At 40.3% G+C, this 15,874-nt stretch overlaps 1 pseudogene; it reads right to left on the bottom strand.

Annotated features, from left to right (window-relative positions):
- Positions 1 to 15,874, bottom strand: part of LOC139454882 (lactase/phlorizin hydrolase-like) — a 40,791-nt pseudogene that overhangs the window by 16,345 nt on the left and 8,572 nt on the right.

Here is a 15,874-nt window from a genome sequence, read left to right as displayed (position 1 = left end):
GTTTCTCTGGTTCTATAGTAAGGCATTACACGTAAACCTACCTTTAACTCTATTGCTTTGTGCCTCTGTGAATGCGGGTAGTTCCGATACATTGCGTCCCTCTATCTGACAGGTGGCGGCTATCCTTGTTTTCATCACCTCTGGGTAGTCCCCGTTCACGTAAACAGGATTTGCGAACCATCCCAGGAACATCTGAACAGCAGTCTCTGACGCCTCGATGTCGGAGGAATTCGTAGGGTCCAGGGGCTTTGGCCAGTCCAAGTTGCAGGAGATGCTGATTTCACCTGGCAGGGGATGATTGAGTAATTTGAACTTTGAGTTTATCTGTGTTTGGTTACTGACGCCGTACTCAATACTATTCAAACCTGGACCCGACAAACCAGTGATCGATATTACGAATCTAAGCTAGAAACCAGTGGCTGCCAGCATGAGCAACGATCCACGCCGCTGGGTACATTGCAACTCAATGGGGTGGGGTGGATCACAAAGAAGATCCAGATAAGAACAGGTCTTCAGCAAACCATGCTTGGCGTAAAAGGCGACTAACGGGATCGGGTGGTGCAAACGCTTGGTGCAAGTTACTCTAAAACGTTTTAGTGTGACAGGGCCGTTAATAACGTAATGCCTAATTTTAGCAGATGTGCGTCTTTTTTAATGGAATTGAATCTGGGCATGTGTCTTGAACATGGGTCACATCCAGCAATATTTCAGCTGTACGACGGCTAGCCAATCTACGCAATTGGGTTACATGCATGAAGCAAGTCAGCGAGCTTGACCACCCGATCCCGTTCGTCGCCTCTTACGACAAGCATGGGTTGCCGAAGGCCAATTCTAACCCGCATCTTCACGGGTCGGCCATCTAAAAGATCGAGTCTGGGTCTGCCAAAGTCTCTCTGTAGTATTGAAATAAAATAGATATATAAATTCCATTCAAGTCTTATGGTATGGCCAGTCTAAAATCCATCAGTATCGATAAGAGATCCTTTAGGCTCCTTGCGGGGACACGGCTGGCCCTGTCGTTTGAGGCGCCGCGATTCGCTGTGCACAGTTGCGTACCTTGGGCACACCAGAAACCTAAGATTGTGGGTTCGAATCCCGGTTCGACTCGATTATGTTTCTATGCATGTCAGCACCATACCCGTGCTCGTGAGTTTCACCGAAGTGGTAAACGTCTGAGACCTGCATCACTTCGGGCTTTCCTCCCACATTAAGCTGACACGCCGCGATATAACTGGAATACTGTTAAAAGCGGTGTTAAACCCAACTCACTCACTCTAGGCTCCTTCTGTTTCATATTATCAGACAATTTCACGATATATACACCTTCAAATATTTTCCCTTCGGAGACTAAATGTTTGTCTTCATCTGGCAAACCAGTGGCTGCTAGCATGGCCTTCGATCCAACCAAGTTTTGGTACTGAGTATATCTTTTGTTTTGCAATTCCAACGAGTCCAATACATACATAACACTTTTACCGTGCTGAGTCTCCCTGTAGGAGTTATTATAAAGATGGTAGGCCTCGGCATGGGCCAACAGGACGTTGTGGCCGCCACTGTAGGGCACCACCCATTCGCGGGTATGCCCAGGTGCATTCTGTCCCGTCTCAAGACCCTTTACAAGGAATATCCAAGGTTCATTGAACGTCACCCAAAGTTTCACCTATGAAGACAACTTGAAGCAATTACTATTTTATGTACCGAAACACATTTAATATTTAGTAGGGGATCCGATATATTGTCGAAGTCATAATATAGACACAATTGCTTCTACAGTCACATGTCCGCTTGTTTATTATATCCATGGTTGGGAAAAATCTATGCTTGAGTAACGATTTATTTGTATTTCCATAATTTCTATTGACATGTGGTTTTCATATTAAATATAAGACACAAAAGAAATCGTTATCACGTTTTACAAATACATATACTTTCTTTATATGCACTTTTATTATTGACTTTGTCGAACTCTGTTTTCATGTACCTGGTTACTTGTTAGTCATTAAAATCTATTCTATTAAGCTCTATTCCTCACGTAAGTTTGTATTTGTGTTGTACCTTTCTTCAAGCATATTTTTATGCCTTGCCTTCGTATAGAAGCAATGTTAGCTCACCTTATTTCCATATTCCCTGAAGCACACATCAGCGTAGTCTCTGAAGTGTCCAATAATGGACGCATTAGTCCACCCTCCTTTATCCTGGAGAGCCTTTGGAAGGTCCCAGTGGTACAAGGTGGCCATTGGTTCAATACCCGCAGCACGGAGAGCGTCGAGGAGTCGATGGTAGTACTGGATACCGGCTTGGTTTATAGATGCTTTGGTGCCATCTGGGAATATTCGTGACCACGCGATGGAAAAACGGTAGAGGTCGGCCTAAAAGATCATATGAATAAGATAAAGATTTATCATTAAAAGAGTGTTATTTTAGTTATTGTGTTTCAGTCCAGGTAAATTAAACTGTCTACATCTGATAATGTGTACTAATGCAAAGTCGCTATATGGCTGAAATAATGCCGTTAACTTTTAACTCACTCACTAAGTCACTCACTCACTCACTCACTCACTCACTGCAAATATTATACACACAATACGTCAACGCCAGAGAATAACCAGTTTCGATTATCCGCCGAAACAGATTCCATTGGTCGTAAAACGCCAAATAGTGATAAAAATTATAGTGATGAATGGATCCCTGTAAATCATTGATGACACCAGGTGTTCGCGTAAAAAAATTAGATGTTCTGTCATACCGGTAACACCCATTACTTACACAATTTGCATGAAAAGGTATGTGTTTGTTGCATACCGCTGAAGACCAATTCTAACCCCGATCTTCAAGACATTGAACTTACAGTTATCACTAGTTTTCGTCGTCATTGTCTGGAAATGAACACCAAACGTGTTACGTGTACATTTACCCCGGACCTACATAATATTTTTCCATTGTCTAAGGTTGGCTATAGAAGTTCCGCTGCCCATACACATCATTCACATACTGTATGTATACAGTCAATATTTTTGTAGGTATCAGTCAAAAGTAACTCCCATGTCAACAAGGTCATTACTAAAATCACGTTTACCTTAGAAAATTATGTATGTCTCGGATGGGTATTGAAACAAACCAAACAGTTTACCATAACTTCTGTATAAAGTACAGATTTTCTTATTGTCAACATTTCTTTAGAAAAATGGGGAAATATATACCATCAACGTCAGAGAATATCACTCTCGGTTATCTTGGAACACATTGCATCGGGCACAAAAGGCCGAACAGTGATGAAAATTATAGTACTGCGAAGATCCCTGTAAATCAGTGATGTTACCAGGTGTTCGTTAAAAAATGCAAGCATGTCCTTATCTACCGGTAGAACCCGCCACTCACAAATTGTGAAGAATGAGTAAGTGTTTGTGTGCTGCCTAACACCGCGGAGCAGTACTACCGCCATGTAGAAACCCTGAACACACCTGAATTCGTAAGGTTTCCAAACAACTAGTCACGTGTGGCGTTAACGTTTTATATTATTTTAGAAAGTGATAAAAAGGAATCGTTGTGTGCATTTGTTTACTTCCCGTTGACCTACTATGGAACAGTAACCAATCCCAAAACGTTCTTATCCCCATGTTTTTAAGAAGTCTGATGTCCTCGGTGTATTTGTGGTAGCTGTCGCAGGTCACGCTGCCAGTGTCGTTATGAATAACTTGGAAGTTGTCCCAGATACTTTCTCCTCGTCCTGACATTATACAAGGATATTTTAAAGGGTTAGCAGTAAGCTTTTAAACACGTACTACTGAATTAGGGGCAACACTTAGAGGAACAATCCATACACATATTGACTTAAACAGATAACTATATTGACAGTGATTTTGTTAGTCTCAAAATGGGAGACATTGTTCTGCTCTGTTGTCTTGTCTTGTTGTTTATGAAAGTCTTGTAAAGGTTAAGTTACAAATAGCTGTACATATACTCATTGACATGGAGAAGCGCAATGTTAAGAAAACGTTGTTTACATGAACGTCAAATTATCCTGTGTCATCGGGGGTATATTGGATATTGGATAGCATACTGGCCAAAACGTTTCGCAAACCTAGGCGCTATTTCCATAGATAAAATGTAGAAAACCCATTCCTCATTGACAAATATTACTAAAGTAGGCGTAAACCAATACTCACATACTCAGGCGCACTCAATCAAATCATTCTTAGGTTCTGTTCCGAGGGATCGATTTTTAGCTATCGTGGTGGAAGAGTGGGGTCATGTTTTAATAAAATAATGTTCACCTGGGAAAAATATAATTGTTTCAAAGAAGAAAACGCTTGTTTAAAATATTCTGTCTCCAACTATTATCATATTATTATGTATATTAAATGGTCGATGGGATGTTCAAAGAGGGATGATCCATTGTGTTCAAAGATGAACAAGTCTTACCATCCTCCGTAACAGCGCCTTCAATTTGAAAGGAGGAGGAGGCGATACTCCACAGAAAGTCCTTGGGGAAGGTTCCATAACGAAACTCCCCCTCCCCCTGCACGGCAGATCCCCTACCCCCGGGCCACGAGTACCCGCGCTTGTACCCATTGTCCTGAATCAGTCCAGCGTACCACATGTCCGAGGTGTTTGAGATGCGTGGATCAGAGAAGCTGAAGTTCACTAGGCCGACCTTGTCCAACAAGGACCATGCTGTGAAACCTTTAACACTGCAGTCGTCCAATGTTACAGCTGTAACGTGAATGGGATAAAATGATATTGTGCTGTCTAAGATGATTTAGAATGCATGTGGTTTACTCATGATACGTTTACGTCATTGTCAGAACTTCAAGTGTGTCCATTTTCAACCAATGTAATTGAAATGCGTGTTCTTGAATATAAAAGCACCAAAACCATTTCCATATTACAAGGTAGACACAATTTTATGGATAACAACTTCTTTAATACTGTAAAAAGCGACGTTTCGGTATATACCGGGACAATGTCCAAATCCTCTCCAACAACCTCCATGATTTCACTAAAAGAAAACTAACAGAAGCAGTCCACATTCATCGCCACAAGCCATCAATCAACAGGGATCAAGGCTATTTCAATCCATCCGCTTACTATGAACTCATGAAGCAATAATCACTTATCCTGTTAAATGGGCTTAATGTCTCATTGGCTTCCACCTATGTGGTGTGACCATCGTGTTGTGACAGCATCATCCCTTTGTTGGCAACACCTACCTATGTTATCCCACTCATGTATACTATTGTTGTTACTGTCAATCCTCTACTGTTAATCCCCCAACTACTATATATATTTTGTACTATGTCCCTTATTCAGTCTTTTTGTGGGTTTAGTATTGCTTCTAAGAGTGAGAGCCTTGTTTAGATTGAGGGTGGTTTGTAATGCGGTTCGATGTGTTAGGTAGTGTGTGCAGTGGATGAGTGCGTGTTCTGGGGTTTCTGGTTGTTTGCAGTGTGGGCAGTTACCTGAAGTGTGTTTTTAAAAAAAATTTAGGTGGTTATTTAGGTTGGTGTGTCCTGTTTGTAGTTAAGTGATTACTCTGTCGATTTTTTTGATGGATGGAGAATTTTTGGTTTGGTTAGTGGTTTGCTGAGCACTTTTTTGATTTGGCTATTTGAGTTTAGATATAGGTTATGCCATTTTTGTGATTTTTTGCTTGTTTACACTTTTAATTTCTGATTTTGAGATGGGTAAGTGTAAGCTTATTTCTGGGATTTTGAGGGATAGTTTAGATGCTTTATCGGCGTTTTCATTACCGTATATTCCTACGTGGGCGGGTATCCACAAGTAGGTCATTTGTTTGCCTGCCTTAGTTAGGTCGTTGGAGCTTTTACGTATTTGATTTATTAATTTAGGTCGGTTTTTGGTATTTTTGTTTTGGAGGGCTTGCAGTCCACTTAGGGAGTCGGTAAGTATTAGGATTTTTTTGGTGGTTTTTGGATTCTTGATTATGGAGGGCTGAGGCCATGCCCATTAGTTCTGCCTAGAAAACTAGAAAACTTCAAGGCCTTAGGCGTATTCTTAATAAAAACGGAACTAATAAAACGCATAAAAAAAACACAATAACCTACCAAATCAAAATCACATAAACAAACAAACATCCACCATACCCAGCTCCCTTAGTTCTCCTCCCCAACCCAATCGGCATCTATTCCAAATCTCAAAATTCCCAAATTCTATATAAGCATCCCCTAACCCCCCTCTTGGGTTGCACAGACCACTTTCGCCCCTTTCGGAAACATATAAAATGGCCTGGCCGGGCCCGTGTGTGAAATACTCATCAGTCGGAAAGCGCACGTTAAATCTCCAAAGTAAGTAAGTAAGGTCAGACCTAGCCAGGCGGCTCCTGGCTTGGAAGGAACAGTAACTTCCTCGCCACCTCAGCTCGCCAGCCGCCGCCGTGCCTTCCCACGCTTGACCCCTCCCCACCCACCCCAAGCCCAACTTTTCCACTTTATTATTACTTTTTTACAAACCCCTCCCCCACCCAGCCAAACCCATCCCCCTAGTTTAACTTTTTTAGGTTTACTTCATTTACATTTTTTGGGGTCGCACTTCTTATTTATTCATTACGCTTTTTTTCCTATTTAGTATAAGTGCTTCCCCGTGTGCGAGATACGCTATAGTGTAATTTACTACATGCGGAAAGCGCACGTTAAATCTCCGAATATCCAATCAAATCCTTATTCAGTCTTGCTTGACAACGGTATAAGGATCTATACCGCAACGCTTTTTACAGTATTAAAGAAGTTGTTATCCATAAAATGTGTGTTCCTTGTCATCCAAAAAATTCTAAGTAATGCCTATCAAACAATCCTTTCCATATTCATGAGAAACATGAGCTCCATCCATTGTACCATTCCGACTTTTCCATAAGCATGTGTATATGAATCACTAATAGTGATGAAGCCAGATGTTCCTGAAAAGGTGAATGTATACACCCTACCCCATTGGTGACACCCGTCACAAACACATGCAAAGAGAAGTCAAACGTTCGCCGGTAAAATAAGCACGTGAAAATGTGGTACAAGTCACAAAATGCCCTCCGCGTGTCTTCCATGAAACGTTCACCAAGGCCGTGTAGGATATGGTCCGAAAAGTCACGATTATTTTTGCACGTGGGGTCAGTTCGAGGCCGTCAGGCCGAGAACTTGCCCCACGTGCAAAAATAATCGTGACTTCGAGGACTATATCCAACTTAAAACAAAGTCCCATTTAAAATACATGTTAAACTAATGTCCACCCAATATGCACGTGCATATATAATGGAGGGTCGTTCTTGTTTATGCTGAATCGATTGAAACTGCGCGCATGAACGCGCTAAAGTTCGAGCAAAACTATTGGAGGTCTCGTCTAATATGAGCGCGGAAGAGCACGTGCGATTTCTCATTTAGCTTTCAGTCTTTGTACGTTATGAACATTCATTACACGAGCTCGAACCAGGCAGCAATTAACTCAGATTTTGAAAGACTCATTAATGCTCATATTGAAATACTTGACGTGGTTGTACCAGATTTTGATGTGTGTTAAAGTTATATCTTGGAATCAGATGAGTTGTCTGGAAATGATACAGATCTGGTGGAACTCTCTCAACACGTAGAAGCAAGTATTCCCCAGGCCATACAAATTCCCGTTACAACTCATAACATTGATGACGCAGATAGTATTTGGAATTCCTAACCGTTGTGCAAGCCTGTGTCAGAGCAAGATCTTCAAAGTCTAAATTGTAATTCGGCTTTTTCTCAGAACACAGAAAACAAGAGTAGATAGGCCGTCAACGTCTTCCAAGCGCGGGTCAAGGAAAGACAATCCCATGGGTTACATGATGATGTCGTGTTAAACCCCGACAGTATTGCTCTTTCGCATCGTGAAACAGATATTAATAAAAAATCTCATGCGTTTCTTGGTGGAAATACGAAACCTAAAGGGCGAAAAATATCGGGGAAATACGTTATATGAACTGATCGCGATCGCCTCATCGCAATACTATCGCCGAAGATATCGAGATTAACGTTAACGAGTCTCCTTTTTTCAAGGGGATGAGAAACGTCTTGGATGCTCGCATCAAGTCATTAGCTAAGCAGGGTATTGGCATTTAGAAAAGACAGGCAAATGTTGTTTCTGTCAGAAATCATGGTAGTTTTATAATGTTAACACAAATACAGGACGGTTCCTGTATTTGGGGTTTAGTGCCCTTTTGAGATCTGCCGCCTCTGGTCCTGCTATCTCAACTTCGAAAACGTTGACATCCACTGCCTCTACATCGGCTGAGGAAATGTTAACAGCTACAGCGGTGACCTGTGAAGATCCGGGGTAGTATAGGTCTTCAGCAACCCATGCTTGCTGTGAAAGGCGACTATGCTTGTCGTAAAAGGCGGCTAACGGGATCGGGTTGTCAGGATATCAATCACTGGATCGTCTGGTTCAGACTCGATTATTTTCAGACCGCCGCCATATAGCTGGAATATTGCTGAGTGCGGCGTAAAACAACAAACCAACCAACCAACCTACAGCGGTTCTGGATGAAACGTCAACTCTCGCAGTAACTGAAACAACTACAGCCGAGAGTGCAGCACAAAAATCCATGAAACTCGTATTACCAGATGGGGCAACTTTGTCGTCGTCTTTCTGAAATAAAGTTATTTCTAATGTGTCTCCGTTTCATTTGCCTCAGATGTCGGAAATCATGGATAGTTTTATAGTGTTAACACATGTACAGGACGGTTCTTGTTTTCGGAGTCAAGCGCCCTTTTTAAATACAGAATTTCAGTTATATCACGACGGCATATTATATTTCAGAAGAAAAGCCTGCAAAACTAGGTTATGTGTTGTAGGGTAACGTGCGAACGTCGCCTGCTAATGCAAACCAATGGGGAGCGTAGTTCCTTAACTGATTGAGCGGGTGCGTTTCTACGTTTTGTCGATCAAAGATCACAAACACGGTTCGACTGACACGATCGGGTAATGGAGTTTAGAACTATTGGAGGTTGAACATTAGTTGATAACTATTGGAGGGTGAACATTAGTTGATAACTATTGGAGAGGTTTATCTGCAATACACCGACTACTGGAGGATTACAGTATGAATGTGCATGACCAAGTTCACACAAACATTCATGCGACTTTGTTTTAATTGAATGTTATAATCTTGATCAAACAGCATTTGAGTAAGAGACGTTGAAATCTTAAAAGAACATGCTCGATTGTACCTTAAAATTTGTGAAATATAGACACCAAAGGGTTGAGCTGCTTTAGTATTCGGAAAGATGACTATTGAACAATTGAAATCATTCCTCTGGTAGAGCAGTCTTGTGGAGATTGTTTAGTTCCTCTGAAACTTTATGAACTATGAAACAGATGAGGTGGTTTCACAGATGGGTACATCAGTGGAAGCGAATTCGCTATTTGATTCTTGTTGAACGATATCAGATCATCGATATGCCTGAAGCTTAAGTTACAATTCTTAGCTGCATATTTTATGCCCATGGGGATGCCTACTTCTGGCCAAAATGTCTTATCCTAAAATGTTACAAAGATATTATCAATGAGGAAGTCCAGCATTTCACATATAGTATTCTCAGTAAACTTCAGATGACATTTTTGATAAATTGACTTGAACCGCTGAAGACGGATATCTATGGTCACAACATTTAGTGACAAATGTTCCATGGATCAATGAATGAAGTTGTTCCTAAGTGTATCGTGTGTACAAGGTGAAAAGTAAATGTTATGACAGGGATTTGGTGATACATTTGCTGAACCCAGCAATCTCTCTCTCTCTCTCTCTCTCTCTCTCTCTCTCTCTCTCTCTCTCTCTCTCTCTCTCTCTCTCTCACTCTCTCTCTCTCTGTACGGATGTTTATGGAGCTTTGGAATCCAGTACAAGAGACGCCAACTCACTCACATTTATAAACTGTTTAGAGCAGCGGTGTAATGTAAAATTTCAGCTATTTCTAGAAAGTTTAATGCAGGAGAAAAAGCCCGCTTAAATGATTATCACTTTGATGGGGTTATGAACAAACAAAGTTCTTGTTTTTGCATATATATATGCACTAAAACAAGAATTGTGTTTAGGGATTGTGTTGGGGATATGAATAAACACAATTCTTGTTTTTGTATATATATATATATATATATATATATATATATATATATATATATATATATATATATATATATACAAAAACAAGAACTGTGTTTACAATTCTTGTTTTTGTATTTATATATATATATACAAAAACAAGAATTGTGTTTATTCATATCCCCAACACATATTATCATATATATATGAACAAGAACTGCGTAACCCGCGACATGCAACGTTGATGGTGCATTAGGATCAGTCCATTATCCACAAATACAAGAACAAATGCTCAATCTAAGCACTTTGCATTAACCATGTGAATGTCCTCTCACAGGCAATGAACTCCGTGTAGATATATATACAAAAACAAAAATTGTGCATATATATACATGATAATATGTGTTGGGGATATGAATAAACAAAATCAAGAATTATGTAACAAAGGAACAAATGCCAGAGGCGATGTTCTGGATTGGGTGGTCAGGCTTAGTAACTTGGTTGATTGCATAGCATCATGGTACAGACTGCAACTAGTAGGCGCCGATGGGATACAACACAAAATTGGTTGGCCAGTTTTGTCATGAGCCGAGATATGAGGGTCGATAGGTGTAAACTGGTTGATTATGTCTGGGATTGATCGCTGCGTATGCTATCAATGATGTGCCTGAAATATTTACAAGCCGTCTTGATATAACTTGTGACTGCAAAATTATCACCCACTCACTCATCCACTAGACCTTACATGTGCTATGTTCACCTTTCAATACTTCATTGATGAAAATACGATAAAATTGAACTTCGTGATCATCATGGAGCGTCACGTTGTGATCTGATAAGCCACTTCCTGTGATATAAATGTCTACGTTGTTATACTTGTCCTTGATCCAGTTCAGCATTTTCCTTATTCCCCAGGGCGTGACCTTCAGCCAGTCGGATCCGGATCTGATAAACACAAGGCTGCTATTTAAAATATCCAGAAGGAAATGAGGTTCTCTGTCAAAAGATTTGCATTGCCATATGTGGTAGCTAATAGTATTTGTATAATCACATTGAACTGTTATTCGACACTGTTATTAGACAAAATAATCGAAATTCGTAATAAGTTTAATGCATGTTTTCGGATCTTCAGGAATTTACATAACATTAGGTATATCGATGATCTGATGTCGTTCAATAACCATCAAACAGCCTATTGACTTCCACTAGTTTACCTTCTGATTTAACCACCTGAACTTGAAAAACAGGAGACCAGTGAGACCGCCTCATCTGTTTCATATTTAAATCTATGCATAAAGATTCAGAGTGACAAAACACTGTCCAAACGACAGTTTGCCCAGAGGGATGACTTAAACCTTCCAATAGTCAACTTTCCCTTCATGACGGGCAATAATCTAGCAGCTCCAGCCTTTGGTGTTTACATTTCACAACTTTTGAGACACAATCAAGCATGCTCTTGCTAGAAAGATTTCAAAGAGCGTCATACGACTCTTGCTCAGAGATGTTTGATCAAGGTTACAACATTGAAGGCCTCACTGAAGCTTTCAGAAAGTTTAATGGTGGACATGTGGAGGACATTTCCAAATTCGACGCATCAGTGACATAAATTATGTCCGATCCAATTCCTTATTTTGACTTGTACAAATGTTATCCATGTGTTTTTCAAGTTAACAATTGACTTGTCTTTGCATGTGTTTGTATAGTGTGCCACCAATTGGGCAGGATAGATTATTTCTGAGGGGTTCTTTGACGATGAACTTGAAATCATACGCGCATTTTCTTTTTTGACTTAACATTCATCGATAGGGGGACGAGTCTTCTTGCGGGTTACGGAAAGAGGCCCGTGGTAACGAATGGGATATCATACTGGAATCACATTTCAATTAAGAAACCATTCTTGGGACAGATAACTATCTGAGATACCTAATATCAGCGTTTAAAAACATTTTTTAGTTGAAACTATACTGCCTGTTGTCACTGTCATACTGACTACTCACTGACAGTGTGGCGTTATAGATAAATGGGCATGTTCCCAGGAAGATTTGCAATTCTTGGTATATATGATATGAATACATGTACCTTTTTGGCAGAAAGAGGTTGTCACACTTGTTTATTTTGGAATGTAAATTCCTGTATTAGAAATACAATGTATATTCCTAATACAATATGTTTACAATTCCAAAAACAGAATCGCGTGATAACCTCTATTTGCAAAGCATATCTTGCCTGCAACAGATTGTGAAATGTAATATGGCAATGTATAAAAAAGCACCAACCTGAACCAGGCTGGGTTATTGTAAGTTCTGATGCCTCCATCCTTGTCATAGGTAGGTAGATCGCTTACATTTCTCACCAGGCTTTCACAATAGAGGGTAAGTCCGAGGAAATTATGTGTACCTGCAATAATAACTTAACAAAGTTTAACATCCACCATTTTGCATTAACTTCATTCATGGTATGGTATGGTTGATATTTTTTTTCTATAATTTGGTAAAATGGCCCATATGTGCGTCAGTTTTACTTGCAAAGAAACTGTCTCAGAATCTACTGTAACAACAATAGAGTGACGTAATCGTCATCGTTTCTTACTTCTCTTCTGAGACAAATGTGGGTGCATAACATTGATAATGTCAAATATATATATTAATCAAACCGACTGAGATTAACAGTTTAACTTATCGATGAATTCTGAATTCAACAGTCAGGTTTTCTATTCACGAAGCTGTCTTAGCTGAGTCACGGCTACGATAGTTTAAGACAGCTTCAAGCTAATGGCAGTCGTACTTTTCGTCGTAAGTCGCTAAGATTTCTTAGCCAAGACAGCTTCGTGAATAGCCCGCCAGGTATATATCTCAGAACTGGATCTGTTTCTCAACCTTTTATTCGTTTCTTTTCCGAGTCAGAAAATGGAGGTAACCTGTCCTCGGACCAACCCGACTCCTTGTTTTTCTGAGCTATCTTTTCCTTCACCACAGGAGGGAAGTCCCCGTCCACATATATGGGATGGCCGAACATCCCGCCATAGAACTCTATTGACCTTTCCGCGGCGTCTACATCTGCGGTGTCCAGAGGGTCCCTGGGTTCGCTCCAGAAGTAGTTGATTGTTATCCCAATCTTTCCTAGTACACAGAGTTAAAATATTTACCCCCATTATTAATTCTCGCTGCATTTATCTGATCGGGACAATTGGTTCAGTCTTCGATCACAATTTCGTGGATCGATGTTCATCATGTCAATCAATGGATTGTTTGGTCCAGACTCGATTATTTACAGACCGTCGTCATTTAACTGGAATATAGCTGAGTGCGGCGTAAAACAACAAACCAACCAACCAACCATTGGTTCACTCTAGCTGTAGTTGGTGACTAATCTTAGTCTTGTATAATGCAAAGTATAAAGTTAAAATATTCTCAAAACTTAACAGGTTTGATTTTTTATAAAGTATTCTAGTATTCTTTTAATCGGCTTACTGATCACACATGAGTCTTAGCCTATGCCACTTCGTTCATTACCTTCGATAACGTCAAAGAGCTCCTAATATACTGGTGGCACGTCAGAAACATATGATTGTTGGTTCGAATCCCTGTTCGCCCCGATTATGTTTCTAGGTTTGTCAGCACCTTCCCCGTGCTCGTGGGTTTCATCGAAGTGGTAAACGTCTGAGACCTGTAGCACTTCGGGCTTTCCTCCCACATTAAGCTGACACGTCGTGATATAACTGGAATACTGTTAAAAGTGGCGTAAAACCCAACTCTCTCACTCACTCACTCACTCACTTCTAATCTACTTTTGACAGAGTAGATTTGAAAATAAACCCGTCTTGTTTTAATTACATTTTAGCGTAGTTTCATCTACAAACACTAATATACATAAAGTTTATCACCTAATAAAGTAAACTGAATAACATACACAGAAAAACGTATAAAAAAGTAGATTCTTCTTTTTGGTGGGTATGTATTGCACTATGATAGCCTAGTGTAGTATAGATGTGTTGTTATCGTGCTGGTTCTGTGTAGGGGGTAGATTTGAGGTGAATACTGAAATCTGAAACTATTTGTCGTTAACATTGGGGAAATGTTACGTTTAAATTTAAGATTAAATTTATACATGTTAAACCTTGGAAACATGCCTATGCCTAACTTGTATATGATCAGTATGGTCAGCAAGAGTGAGTCAGTGAGTGAGTAAAAGTGTTATGTATGTATTTGACTCGTCGGAATTTCAAAACAAAGGATATACTCAGCTTGGGTGGATCGAAGGCCATGCTAGCAGCCACTGGTTTGCCAGATGAAGACAAACAATTAGTCTTCGAAGGGAAAATATTTCAAGGTGTATAGATCGTGAAATTGTCTGATAATATGAAGCAGCAAAGAGCCTAGAGTGAGTGAGTGAGTTGGGTTTAACACCGCTTTTAACAGTATTCCAGTTATATCGCGGCGTGTCAGCTTAATGTGGGAGGAAAGCCCGAAGTGATGCAGGTCTCAGACGTTTACCACCTCGGTGAAACCCACGAGCACGGGTATGGCGCTGACAAACCTAGAAACATAATCGGGTCGTACCGGGATTCGAACCCACAATCATATGTTTCTGGTGTCTTAGACGACTGGGCCACCCGTGCCCCCTGATCAGCAAGAAGTAATGACATCAACTGTTTACAAAATAAGGGAATGAGTTAATAATTGTTGCGTTGTTGTGCAACATTCGAGCTACGTCACAGCGGGCTGTGAAAAGTCGAACCGGGACCACGTTTAACAGCATGAGCAGCAAGCTACATCGTCAGGGCATAAGGAAACCCGAATGAAGCAGGTAACACGTTGAATTCACCCGCCTCCATTAGTACATAGCGGGTTTTCGGGCAAGAATACAGGCCCACAGCAACCTATGCTTATCGTAAGCTGACTAAATGACTAAATTTATCAGGTAATCGGTGATCTGGCTGACTGCGTGTGTCGATGCTCATGATGTCACTAAATAGATTTTCTGTTCCACACTCGATTATTGAGAAAATGACGTCATGGAGTTGAAAAATTGCGGGGTTAATCAACAAATAAACAGTACACACATGACGAGGAAATGTAAATAATCGGCATATATGTAAGTAATACGGATATACATGTTTATATATATATGTTTCAGTTATATTTTCAAGTAAAACGTGACATAACTTTTTGACAATGGCATGAATGCATTAAGTTCAATAATGACTCGCCATCTTGTTTTGATCTGTATGTGTCATTTTAAAGGTGGAACGCTTCAGCATGGGCTAAGACAAGGTTCCGTGCTGCGATATATTGACTCCCTGTCAGATTCCTTGTTTCAGGTGAAGCTTGTCCCACTCCATAGCCGTTGACTGCAGTGATAGAAGGCTGATGGAAGGTGATCCACAGTGGCACCTGATGGCAGAACACAAAGAACACATGGTCAGTATAACGTAAAAGGAATACCTCGACTCACATTAACTTCTTTGAGAGGCAGTTAGAAGTTGGAGTGCAAAGTAAAGATGAGATATAATGGATTTAAATATTTTTGACAACGTTTCGGTATAGGTTCTAACCTTTTTGGGCATGGGGAGGGGGGATAGTTTGGCACAGGAGGCTAGTTTCAACCATCTTTTGGAGTGCTTGATAACGGTGTTAGAACCTAAACGTCGTTTCTAATTGTAATGACGAAGTTGTTCATCCATATATCTTGTCCTTTTTTCCAGAGACATTGTTCTGGCTACACTCACCTCTTTTCGTCTTTTACAACCAAATGAATGTGTTTCAGCAGATAAACGAGACTGATTTCTGGCGTTGGCGT

Source organism: Haliotis cracherodii, unplaced genomic scaffold (genome assembly GCF_022045235.1).
Source record: "Haliotis cracherodii isolate W230 unplaced genomic scaffold, xgHalCrac1.p SCAF_11, whole genome shotgun sequence".
Taxonomy (NCBI): domain Eukaryota; kingdom Metazoa; phylum Mollusca; class Gastropoda; order Lepetellida; family Haliotidae; genus Haliotis; species Haliotis cracherodii.
Note: the sequence above shows the minus strand (reverse complement) of the source record. Positions and strands in the feature narration are given on the sequence as shown.